Below are 13,217 nucleotides of genomic sequence, written 5' to 3' on the forward strand. Positions count from 1 at the left end.
GCTCCAGGATTCAGGATCTGGCTGGAAGGCAGGTCTAGTCTGGGGGAACCGCTTCTCCTAGCCTATCTGCAAGGTCTAGGTCAGCCACTGGTGCCCCCTTGGGGAGGCAGTGTGGCCTAGTGCTGCGGGGACCAGGGGACCAGGGCTAAGTCCTGGTGCTGACACCCGCGCTGTGGCCTTGAGAAGTCACCTCCCAGCGCTACACTGGGGTTGATGATACACAACCCTTCGCTCCCATGCTTCAGCGCAGTCGTTGAAAATTCTTTGCATCTTTGCATGTGACCATTTGGGACATTTTTAAAGCTGTTGCAAAGTCTTATTTCCCCCCAGAGAGCCCTGTTTTCTCTGGCAACGACATCCCATCTTTGTCTAGCACGTCGCACAGCCTGGGCACCACCGATAGCGACAAGACACGAGGGCTGGGGCAGCCTGGTGATCGGTACCTTAGCCAGCCTGGTGAGAACAGAACAGCTACAATGGCCCCAAATCTGCACTTGGGGCCATGGCTGCAAGTTGTGTGGCCTGGTAACGTTGATACAAAGCAACACAAACAGACACACCCAGGGTGCAGTTAATACCGGAGCTGCCTGACTGCCCAGTTGCTGAAGGTGAGAAATGCACGTCAGATTCCATTGGCTTTAAAGAGCTCCGGCCGTGCTCTGGAGTATCACCGCTACTTCCAGTTGCTGCTTCTGCAGCACGAAGCCTGATGGTGTCATAGCCCTGCAGTCAGGGACAGTGTGTCCCTGGATACTAATTTATTACATACTATTCTAAATGCTCAGCATTGCAATGACACTGTGACGGTTCTCGGGGTACCCAGGACTGTGCGTCACCTTGTTACCCCTGGCTCCAGACTAGTGCGGGAGACTCGCTTGTTCTTGGCTGGGTGGCAGCTCCTATCAGCCACTCCCTCTCCGCTGGGCTATGCCAGCCTTGGCTCTGCCTTGCTGGTTAACAATATGTGCGCCCCAGGCCTCAAGACCCTTTGACTCGTCCCCCTGTGATATCCAGCCCCTGACACTGGCTACTCACAGAAATCCCAGCCCTCTGCCCCCAAAGGTGCCGTGTACCCCAGTTGACTGGGTTTATCTTAAATCACCATTCCTGTATAGCACACAGCACTTGTGAGCATGTATAATACAACAAAAGTAGGTTGATTTAAGAAAGAATAAAGCTTTAACTAGAAACAAGAGAGCCTGGTGGAAACAAATGGTTACAATACAAAACAAAATCACAAAACACCAACCTCAGCCTACTCTTATTAACAGTTCCCTTTCCTAGCTAATAAAGTAGGTCCTTCTCCCCTCCCCACAAAATTCAGTTTGTTGCTGAGCTGGCTGGCTTCCCAGGAGTCCAAAAGGCCATGAAAACAGCCCTGCTCCCCAAAGGGTTTCCTTAGTGAATGGATACAGGGTGTGTCTCCCTCTTCTGTGTTATAGTGAAAACAGCCAGGGCGAACCCCAGCCTTGTTATGCGTTTCCTTTTTCACCTTCAAGTGGTTTCACTTGTTTGCTGTTGCATCTGGTGTTTTTTTCCATTGAACATACTTGTATTGCACAAGGCTACACAATTGAGCCATGCATTACATCACCAGCTAAAAAGGACGGGGTGACACCACCACGCTGCCCGAATGGGCCATCACCGAGACACATTATCCCCTGGGTCTAATTTCTAGCCCCCAGTCTATAAAGCACACTTTCAATATAAATACGTTACTCCTTAAATATTACCCATACATACATCTCGTAATGATTGTGATGCTTGACAAGTTCTGAGCTTTCTGTAGCTACCTGTGACTCTTCATGGATCAATAGCCTGTAAGACATGTGTTTGGTGTAGTGGGTTTGTCAGGTCTGAGGTGAGAGTTGTTTGCAAAGCTCAGGGGACCCTTTGCTAAGGGGCGTCTATGTGACCCCTCCGCCCTGACATTGATGCAGTAGGTTAGCCTGCGGGTGCAGGTCTGGACTCTCTTTTCTGGCCAGGGTGTCTCCTACCACGTTTGCTTTCCCTTTGCTGTGCACAGTCTCCAGGTGCTACTCCTGCAGCACTATGCCCCAGCACAATGCCTAGAGCTGGTACCTTTGGGCTTGAACGGGGAGTGATCTGTTAACACCCTAATCTTCTGTTGCACAGCTAATGTTTGACTGCCCCATTGCACACTCATTCTCTGACAGGGTAGTTTTGTTCAGTTGGGGGTGTATGCAAGAATGCAGTGGGGTGGTTTTTGTTGCTCTCCCCTCTTTGCATTAGAACTGCCCCCAGTCTGGTATTGGATGCAGGTAGGGTGACCAGACGTCCTGATAAAATTGGGACTGTCCCGATGTTTAGCTGTTTGTCCCGCATCCCAATCGCTCTCTGGTCGGGACGCAATTTGTCCTGATATTTTGTTGTTGTTGTTGTTGTTCCGCCGGCAGCACACTTCACTCCCCCCCCCCCCCCCCCCCCCCCCGCCCTCCCGGTGTCTCGATATGTTCTTCCTCTGATCTGGTCACCCTAGATGCAGCTGTACCCAATGTTAATTCATCCTCACCACCCCCACTGCAGGCAGCACTAATAAGCCCATTCTACAAATGGGAAAACTGAGTTACTCAAGGCTGCACGAGTCAGTGGCAGAGTCAGGAGCAGAGCCCAGGATTCCTGATGCTCAGGCCTGTGCTTATCTGCTAGACACTGCTCTGTCTCTGGACATGAGCACGTGGGTATGACACCGCTGGGGGAGTGATCACATGCCTTCACTACAACAGCCTACGCAACAGCCAACGTGGTAATTCCATGAGGCTTTTGAAACCAAGAAGAAAAATCAGTAGCTGGTGAGACGGTCTTGTAATGGTGCTTGTGGCCTAGAAGTCCTCACAAATATTCATTACGGTGGATCAACCAGGTCCCTCTGATGTGAAAGGGGAGGTGGGCTGTGGATTTCTATGGCATCTAGGGGTGTTGGGCACACACTGAAATTCAAAGGTATAAAGGGAACACAAGGTTCATGCTCAGGTTAAATGCAAATGTGGTCTGAGCAGCATTTAAATGAACTTCCCCCTTGTGGTCAGCTTCCTCCTGGTTACAAAGGGTGTGTTTAGTTTGAACAAAGGGGGAAAGAGGCTGCTAAGTATTTTTGCATAGGGCAAACCGCAGCATAAATAAGAAAGGATCAGGGAGCGAGGGTCAACTGTCAGGGCATAACTGCCCCCAGATTTTCTCTGCTGCTCTGATGTTGGGCACAAAATCAGGGGCAATACCAGGGGTGCAGGAACCTGTTTGTTGTTTTAGCAAAACCACCCTGTTGTGTGCAACGTCACCCTGACGCCCTCTGGGTGTGTTAGACAACAGGAGTCATTTCTCCAAGGCCTTGGAATGCTGCCCCACTGGCTCTGGGACGGCACTCCGGAGGGGACCTCAGCCAGGGGAAGGCACATGGGGAGCGGGCTATTCTTAGCAGCAGCCGTGGGAAGGAGTGCCCCGGAAGAGCGTCACTGCCACTGAAGCCCTGATAAGCTTTTTCCATAACACCCATGCTGTAACCCGGGCCTCTGTCTGTGAGAGGAACCCGTCGCTAGCTGCAGGGGTGACGGGAGGGCCGGAGGGGCTGCATTCCTCCACCCACAGCGTGCTTAGTCAGGGTCCCCCTGAGGATTTTCTGGCTGAGCCAGAAAGGGTTTGATTTCCAGCTGCCAGGCTGGCAGTGAAAGAAACCCGGCCAGATTCATTCATTCAAAAGTGTGGAGACTTTTATCACTGTTTAAACTTGGCTTAGAGTGGCCTAGCTGGCCCAGATAAGCGTGTCCACACACAGACCTGCACTGCTTTCTCAGCATCACACTTTGAGCAAAACCGGAGCAAGGTCAGAGTGTCGCCAAGCCCCAAACTGCAGGGCTGAATCCACAAGGAAATGCTGCAGGAGTTCCCCTGGCCCTGCGCTGCGCTGAGCCGACGCTGCTCGCTATGACCGCGGTTGTAGCAAAGGTTAAACTGCCAGGATTAAAAATATCCAAAAGCCACATCGAGGAAAGGGGGGATCCTGGCCCCTTAACAAAGCAGGACTCCTGGGATGCAGGGACTCAACCTGTTGCCAGTGGAAGAGAAGGGGAGTTTTGTTAGGGATATCAATGGGTCCTGATCCCCGAATTGCTCAAATTAAAACGGACACTGAAACTGACACGGCTGGAAGCAGCTGTGCCTGCCACACGACTACTGCTGCCCCGACACGTTCAAACCCAGCTCGGCCTGTAGCCTACACTGGCTTCTGAATCTCCAGCCCTGCCACTCCCACAGAGCACAAGGCCTAGAGCACTGCTGGGCAGCAGGTCGGTTATGTCACAGCCTCAGGCACACGCCCTGCTGCCGGCCCCGGGGAGAGGCTTGCTACAGGGCAGTAGCTGAGCCCCGAGATCAGTTTGTAAAACTCCGGACAGGCTCAGATTCTGCAGTGATACACTCCACGGGAAGCACTGCAGAAGCCCACCTGCCCTGCTTGAGTTAAATTAAAGGGAAATCTTCCAGGTTGCCCCCTTCCTCTGCAGCCCAACCACTGCAGCCTCCTGCTGCGGCATGAGAGCCAGAAAGTGAACCTGTCTAGAAACCACAGCCACACTTGGCCAGGCAACACCCAGGAAAAGGTTACTTCATAACAGCTGCCTCTGAACAGCTGCTAGGCAACAGTGACCCACCCCATGGATTACAGCACAACCAAGGAGTTTACTTCTATGTCGTATCGTGTGTCTCATTGGCTCAGTGTATTGTCAGTCGCCATGCCACTGGTGGCGTTTGTTGGGGTGGCGTCATTCCAGCCCGCGATGGGACTGTCTCCGGCCCAGAGCACGCTCCAGCCGGCTCTCCTGCTCATGCAGTTGAATTGATTTCTGGCCATTAAATAAGTGTTTGAACATTTTTCTGTTTCACAGATTTTAAGAGCAGAAGAGACTATCATGATAATCTCATTTGATTTCAGGCATAACGCAGGCCAGAGAACCTCACCCAGGAATTTCTGTAGTTCATTCTGAGATTCTTAGCGATTCTAAACGGGGCTACAGTGAAGAGGCTATTTTGATGGATTCGTTAATATCAGCACAGGGCTTTGAGAGCGTATCTGTGCTAGCCAGAGGGCAGGGACTGCTGCAGTTAAGGTTGCAACTGCCTCTTTTGGGTTGATCTTAACTTTCCCAAACTTTCACCTTTTGGACTGAAATTGTCCAGGTTTGGGGTCTGTTAAAAAACAGGAAAAAAAAAAGAAAGAGTTGAGCCATTTTGGAGTAGAAGGGGGGGGGGGGGGATGAACTTCTCCTACTACCAAAGAAACCCCCCCAAAAACATACAAAGTTGTTCCGATTAACTTTACAGCTAAAACTCCTGTGCGTAAGAAGCTAACTATGGCAAGGAACTAGCTGTTCTTGAGGAGAAAGGCCTTTGAGAGCTGTGGTGTACCTGAATTGGATTTGACTGAGTGATGACCCTTTGACAATTGCCTGCTGTTCACACACAGGCCCGTTTGCACAAGGTTTTTCACTAGCCCTGCCTCCACCTAGGGTGACCAGATTGCAAGTGTGAAAAATAGAGGCACGTCTGTTTTCAGAGAGGAAGGGGGCATATAGTTGCTTATCGGAGACAAAAAGCCCCTAATATTGGGAGGTCTGGTCTGGTCTGGTCACCCTACCTCTGCAGCTCACTTAGGCCCCGGCCCGACTCTGCAAAGCTTTACGCACTCGGGGTAGCCACCCTGAAGTCAGTGAAACTACCAGTAGAGTGTCACCCCCTCCCAATTGAGTCGGACGAGACTTGGTATTTTTCTTAAATCCCAGCGCCTCAGAGAGAGCCCTGGGACTGTGGGCGACTCTCAGCTTCCATTTGAGTTTTTAAAAAGACAGACCATTCTAGCTGTTGTTGCTGCAGAGAAAAGCTCAAAAACCAGCAGGCAAATCTCCACAAAACCCACAGTTCTTTGGTTTAAAGATCTCTTTATTTTAGGGGGCTTGGCCCAAGATTTTTGGGCACCTGGAGTTGGCAGTAACTTGATCCCGCAAGCTGAGCGTTGTAGCCATGCAGACCCCAGTGGAAATACTCACCTGGGTAACAGTACTAATACCCAGCTCTTACCAACCACCATCCTTCAAAGACTTCACAGGATCAGGGCCATACAGAACTTTTCATCCATGGATCTCAAAGCACTTCACAAAGTTGGTCAGTATCATCCTTGTTTTACAGATGGGGAAACTGAGGCTCAGAGGGGCGACATGGCTTGTCCAAGGTCATCTGGCAGGCCACTACCGGAGCTGGGCCTAGAACCCACCCTGAGTCCTTGACTCGTGCTCTATCCACCTGCCCCCACTGCCTCTCTATCAGACAGTAATCTATCAACATTATAAGAGCTGTAGTAATAAAGACACTCCCATGCATTTCAGGCTTTTTCCCTTACTGGGCTTTTAAAAAAAAGATAGGATCACTTTTTATTTATAGTCCAAACTTAGCAAAAAGGAAACACTCCACATACACAGTGACAAGTGCATCTGATTTCAGCGTCTCACTAATTGGAGGTTCTATTTGTAACACAATGAATTTTGGTTTTTTATCCATTATATATTAGATTTACCCAGACAGTGTCCAAGTGACCCAGCCGACAATAACTAAGCGAGAAGTGCCAGGACGCTTTGAAAAACCATCCCTACTTTGAAGGAGTCCATCCCTCTGTCGTGTCCCTGCTGCTGCCAGTCGCGTAGCATGTGGGAATCTACGTGCCACATGCCAGAACGCAGCCAGGGCTCCCTCTGCAAACCCTGCTGAGAGAAATGTGAACTCGCACAGTCCCTGCAGGCTGCATCCTGTCGCCGGGACCCGGCCCTGTCTGTTCAGAGAGGCCCAGCCCCGGAAAAAGCTACAACAATGGAGCTCATACAGCTGGCCATTGTTGATCTCTCTCCTGGCAGCTGAACGTCCTGACCTACTTTAGCAAGAGTAGAATAAGAGGCCTTGGGCACCCTGAGATTCCCGCTCTCGGCTTCCACCCTCGTCAGGACACTGCTTGGGATAACTGGCCAGACTCACCTTCCGGGCTGGACTCTTACCCCCAAGAGAATTAGGCAGATTGCTTGTTAAGCACTACCCCTGTGCTCAGCCCTGGACACAGACACAGAGCCCAAGCCTGACCACATTGACACCAATAGAAAAAAATCCTGTTGGCTTCTCCAGCAGCAGGATGGGGCCCATGAACCATCCATGCCCCAGTGCACTAGGCATAGACGTGACGTGACTGAGGCCCTGGGATGTGCTGGAGGAGTCATCTGCCCTGAGCTGTTCATGGGTGTTGCAGAGAAATAGATGCCATCCTCCCTCGGGCCCTGCACTCGGGAACAGGAACACGGAGCCCCTCACGCCTGGAGGAACAAGTTCTGTGGAGAGGTCGCCGGGTGGGAGCCGGGACTGCCATCCGACCACCCATGGTGCATTGAGCGCCTGGCTTTTCCCAGAGCCGAGCTGCTGGGGCAGCGTGCAGAGATTGGCAGCTGCTGTCTGAACCACACATGGGAGAACAGCAGGGGGGCAGCTTCTGGCCTCTGAGCTCCTTCACTTACCCCCGACCAAATTCGCACCATGCATAACTCCCACTGCTGGAGATACACCGGGGTGCGGGAGAGACAATCACAGACGGGAACTGCGTGTTTCCCTCGTCCATCAGCCCTTCCACCCACACCCCAACTCACTCCCACGCTCTCCCTTCGAGCACAGCCCCCGCTCGACAGCTCCCCGGGGGGAACAGCCACGTATGACACCCTGCTCTGCTCATGACATCAGCTCCCTGTTCAAACCCGTCGTCCTGCACCTGGGCTCCGTGGGTGGAAAGGCTCCATCCGAGGGCCAATGGGCTGAGAGACACGGCACGGCCAGCGCTTGCTTAACGTTGCTACACTTGGCCTGTATGGCAACTGTTGCTAAGTAGCACAGGAATTGGGGCTGCGAGCCAGAGGGGTCACTTATGAACCCGATAGAAAACAAGGAAGCAGATTACAGTATTTTCACGGCCACGATAAATGGAGGCAGAACATGAGTTCAGCACCAAAAGGTCAAACACATGGCATGGAGCTAGATTCACCACCCAGTGACTCATGTGTTTGTTACATAAAGGGGGGGAGGGGCAAAGAGGGAAGGAGGGAGGGAAGGGGAAAAGTAGACTGAAAAGCAGGAGGTGAATTGTTCTGTGGGCTCTGGCATCCTGGTGGGGACCGAAAACTCACTGCTGGGCTGGACACACCCCGCGAGAAGCTATCCAGAACTGGCCGCGTGGGGGGTTCGGGGCGCCCGGGAGTGCCATTCTAACAGTCGGCCTCACTAAGGGCAGGAGGCCAGGGCTTGATACAATCCAGGGAAAATACCTTGACACGCCATTTTTACTGCTAAAAATGAGCCATCGTTGATCTCAGAATAAACTCCCCCAAAAGCCAGAAACCAGCCTCCACTGGCCCAGCCAGACTGCCTTTGCTTAGCCTGCACAGACACACTCCCGCGGGGCGCCGCAGGACGCAGCACTGCCAGGCGCTGGTTAATAATTAAAGCAAAGAAACCTGCAGCCTGGTTTTTAATCTGTGCCTCAAGCACCCACCTAGAGTTGGTCTTTCTGCACGGAGCGCTGAGCAGCAGCGTTTATACCCAGGCGCCTGGAGGACAAAGGCACTGCTGTCCTGGGATCCGGCAGCAGCACCCGGCCGCTGAGCCTGGGGAGAAGTTTCAGGGCTTTGGCCAAGCCGTACTGGGCAGCAGAGCGGTGCTGGAGCCATGCTGACGCATTCAGCGTGGCAGGCTCCGCGCTGCGGCTTAGGCTAACAGCTCAGAGGAAGATGGAGCTGGCCCTAGCTTTAATGTAAGGCAGGATTTTCACAGGCATCAAAGTAGCTTGAGAGCAAAAGTGCCCATAGATGCTTTAGAAAATCCCACTCAATCAGGGCCCCCCGGGAGGGGGCAAGTGGGGCAATTTGCCCCAGGCCCTGCAGGGGCCCCCACGAGAATATAGTATTCTATAGTATTGCAACTTTTTTTTATGGAAGGGGTCCCCGAAATTGCTTTGCCCCAGACCCCCTGAATCCTCTGGGCGGCCCTGCACTCAATTTCCTCTACCCCCAGTTCACGCACAGGCCTTCAGAAAGTCGGGCGGGGGGGGGCAGGTTTTAATGACAGGCCAAAGCCTTTCCAGGTGAGGCAGCAGGGCTAAGAGTATCAGTTCCTCATTATCGCTGTTAGGAGCTCAGAGCCGAGGTGGTGACTCAGACACTATTTTAAAGGGTGGAACCCCCCACCCCACCCCCACCCCCTCCCCCTCGAGCTCTGAATCACTGGCACTGTGACAATTTCGAAGCGAGGCACAGAACTGCTGTCTGATGAAGGGACTCAGCCCCTGGGATAATTGGTGGATGGGCGGGCGAGGAAGCTGGGATTCAGGAAAGCTTGATTCAGCGTGCTCAGCTGTGCCACTGCTTCCTCACGTGGTCTTGAGCAAGTCACCCAACTTCTCCACACCCCAATCTCCTCCGCTGTGCCACGCCACTGGTTACCCACCTTCACAAGGCAGCGAGAGATCCACGCTCATAGTGCAGTTAATCGATGGCTCCTGGGGCCAGATCCCTAAGCACCACCTCCACTCACTGCCCTGCTGAAGTCACAGGGCAACGGAGGACGCACTGTGACGGAGCGATGGCTGTAGGTGAACAGGCCCCATTTGCGATGAGAGCAGGGTGCGAATCTGACTTCTGTCCAAGCGGCTTTATGTTCGCTGCTCTAGATCTCCATTCCCTCTCCCAGGGCAAAGCTCTTTGGAAGTTGTCTGCCCATTTCCCCCTTTGATGGAGCTTGAGAAGGGGTCAACTGCTATTTTCTTACCCCCGAAGAATCCTGTAAGCTGAGCTGTTGAGATCTTTGATGTCCACATATGGCAGCACTCAGAATTCAGAGCACTTACACTGGGGAGTCCCCCTGAGTGCAGATCTGTGCTGGGCAAACTCCCCCCCTGCACAGAGAGCAGACCCTGCAGCACCCCTCCCAAGCCAGGAACGGCCAGCTCTCCAGGAACAAACCCAGTCGCGGGGTTGGGGAAGGGGGAAAGCAGAGATTTCGCTCAGCTCAGTCAACTTTGCACCATTGCTTGCGGAGTGAAAATAAAGGGACTCAAAGGCAGAATTCTATTTAGATATATACTTCCTGCTCATTCACTAGCACCCTCAGCTCCCCCCTTCCCTCTCTGGCAAGCAGATCTTTGGAGGACCTGAACATTAAGGCCACAGAAGGCTATGCCCAGCCTCAGTTCTTACTGCCCCCAATGAAGGGAATGCCAACAGCTCAGCCTACTCATGCCAATCCTCAGCATCCTCCTCCTCTTGTCCCAGCTCTGGGGTGGAGAATAGTGCAGCGGAAACCCTGATGTGGCAACTCGAATTCAGCTCTTCCAATGAGCTTGCACCAGGCACTCAGAGAGCCCGGACAGAAAGCAGTAATGATTTCACATTTAAAGCCGGGGGTGGGGGGGAAGTATTCATTAAATGAAGCATTTTAGTAATTACGACTATTCTGTCCTTTGCTGGATGAATTACCCTCGAGAGGGAAGCTTCTGCTACTATCAAAGAAATCAACTCCGAATCATGTGCTTTGCCTGCTTTAAACAATCAGTATGTTATTGAAACTGATAAACATCAGCGGTCTTTGGCAATTTCATGAGGAGCCAGGAGTACGGCCCGGATCTAGTCACAAGGAGCCGGGACTGCTGCTGCGCAGATTGCAGAACAGGGTAGTCTCTTTTGGACAGGGACTGGATTTTTTCCAGTAACAACTGAAAAATCCCCAAACCAAAAACAGTTGGTTTGTTTCAAACCAAAACTAAATTTTCAGGTCCCCCCCCCCCCCCCCAAAGCAAGATGATCAGGGATGCACCCCCTGGTGTGGGTGTCCCTAAATCTCCGACTGCCAGAAGCTGGAGCTGGATCACTTGATGACTGCCCAGTTCTGTTCATTCCCTCTGAAGCATTGGCACTGACCAGTCAGACACAGGATACTGGGCTAGATGGACCATTGGTCTGAGCCAATATGGGCGTTCTGATGTAAACAAATCTCATTTTGGATCAAAAACACCTGACACAGAGACAAAGATCCCTCCCCCCCCCCAGGTTTTTGTTTATGGGCTGTTTGGTTTTGTATGAGGGTGCTGAAGACTGTACCATCTACAGCAGGGGTCGGCAGCCTTTTAGGAGTGGTGTGCCAAGCCTTCATTTCTTCACTCTGATTAACTGAAGGTTTCGCATGCCAGTAATACATTTTCACATTTTTAGAAGGTCTCTTTCCATAAGTCTATAATATCTAACTAAACTATTGTTGTATGTAAAGTAAATAAGGTTTTTAAAATGTTTAAGAAGCTTCATTTAAAATTAAATTAAAATGCAGAGCCCCCCAGACCGGTGGCCAGGATCCAGGCAGCGTGAGTGTCACCTTCGGCACGCGTGCCATAGGTTGCCTACCCCTGCTCTATAGCTTACTAGCAATCATTTCCCCCCTCAACAAATTCAAGACTCAAAATTCCTCTCATGCCCTTGGACCAAAAATCAATAAATAAATAAAATGAAGCCACCACCCTGGCCCAAGAGCTAAGTGAACTCAGCTATGCGTGAGCACAAGCCCGACTGTCAGACGTAGGCTAGAGAGATGGACCACTAAACCAGAGTCCAAGGTGTAACTTTGATCTCCTTCCCACGGACAAACGCCGACGTTGGTATCGCTGATGTCCACCAACGGTAGCATCAGGTCTCCTCTCCGTACCCCCGGTGCAGAGTAAGCCCTCTGGACGGGTACAGCAGTGTGTCTGCTCCCAGCCCCACACTCACCCTCCACTGACTTTCTTCCTCCATTTGCACAAGAAGCAATTTAAATTTCCTGCTGCTCCCACTTGGCAGTAAAAGTGACACAATCTGGCCAGATTCACTGTGCGGCACAGAGAAAAGTAATCAAGGGTTAGGAAGCGCGCGCAGGCAAGCAGGACACAGGGGAGGGTGACCAGAAGAGAAAAGGGGGGTGAGGGGCAGAGAGAAAGACACGGCACTTGTTAGAGAGATGACAGAGGCAGGGAACTAGAAGGTCTTTGGGGCATCAAACATTTTGCATTTGTGACAATCAGACAAACTTCTCCCCAGCAGGGGTTACCAACCTCCTTCCCTACTCAGGACCCAATTCCTAGCAGCTGGGCAGAGTCGCCAGCAGCTCTCTGCTTTCCCGGCTTCAGGCGGAGCTTGTGGCTGCTGTTCTCACTAATCAGCTAGGAATCAAAGGCCTCAGGAGCCCTGTGTGCTCCCTGCTAAAGGCTGTACCACCCCCCTCCCCTCCGTGCAGAAACGGGGCTCGCTCCCCGCCCCATATGCAGGGGCCCTGAACAGTGCTGAGAACTGGAACGCTAAGCCCTGGCCCAATGCCCTGAGACCGAGGGATAAACCATTCCAGCCAGGGCTTTCGAACACTCCAAGCTGGTGCTTAGGTGAAGGCAATTCGCCCCCTCAACGCCTGCAAGGTGATACTTTTAATAGCTTTACGGTAATGCAATTATGTGAACTTAGGCAGGCTGCCCTGTCACTGACACTCAAGGCGTCTAACAGCCTGAAGGCAAGTTCTCAGCCTCTCTGAGCCTAAAGGGCAGAGATACCGAATTCAAACGCCTTGCCCTGGAGAGAGCTGGCACACCTCAGCCAACGAAGGCAGCTGTGCGTCCGCACAGATCTGCTGCCTCCACCCCCAGCTTCCGTGTCAGCGCGCTGTTAGCCAGCCGGGCTAAGCGGCAGAGAGGCGAGCGAAAAACCTCCGACACAGGAGTTGAGAAAAGCCAGCATAAAGCATTTTATTGCAATAATAAAACGTGATACTTTAATGTGGTGGAGGAGGACGTGATGGCGGCAATTTCTCTTACCAAAAATTACTACACAGGGCAGAGGCAGGCGAGTGGGAAGGACCTCAGCGGAGCAGGAGCTGTGCGTCATACGTGAGACTGCTGCAGGCTGTGATGACCAGCATCAAGTTTTGGTAGAGAACACTCAGGTCTAAGTCGTAATGACGACGACTGGGGTTTGGGTTTTCTCTTGTGGGCTGGTTTCTTTTTGCATCTCCCCCTCCCCCCCCCCCATAAACAGCACCTTCAATTTAAAAAGTTCAATTCAAGTTCTTGAATTTAGGTAGTTGCAGAGCTTTGATGGCTAAAGATAAAAAGGTCT

General features: G+C 52.0%; 1 protein-coding gene across 1 annotated transcript in view; it reads right to left on the minus strand.

Moving 5' to 3' along the window:
• Positions 1 to 6,734, minus strand: part of SDCBP2 (syndecan binding protein 2) — a 17,286-nt gene extending 10,552 nt beyond the window's left edge. The window contains exon 1 of the mRNA XM_065414706.1: positions 6,660 to 6,734. The gene's annotated coding sequence lies outside the window, so the exon portion shown is untranslated. The remainder of the gene's footprint in view (positions 1 to 6,659) is intronic.
• Between the last annotated feature and the right edge of the window lie 6,483 nt (positions 6,735 to 13,217).

The sequence above is a fragment of the Emys orbicularis genome, chromosome 12 (genome assembly GCF_028017835.1).
Source record: "Emys orbicularis isolate rEmyOrb1 chromosome 12, rEmyOrb1.hap1, whole genome shotgun sequence".
Taxonomy (NCBI): domain Eukaryota; kingdom Metazoa; phylum Chordata; order Testudines; family Emydidae; genus Emys; species Emys orbicularis.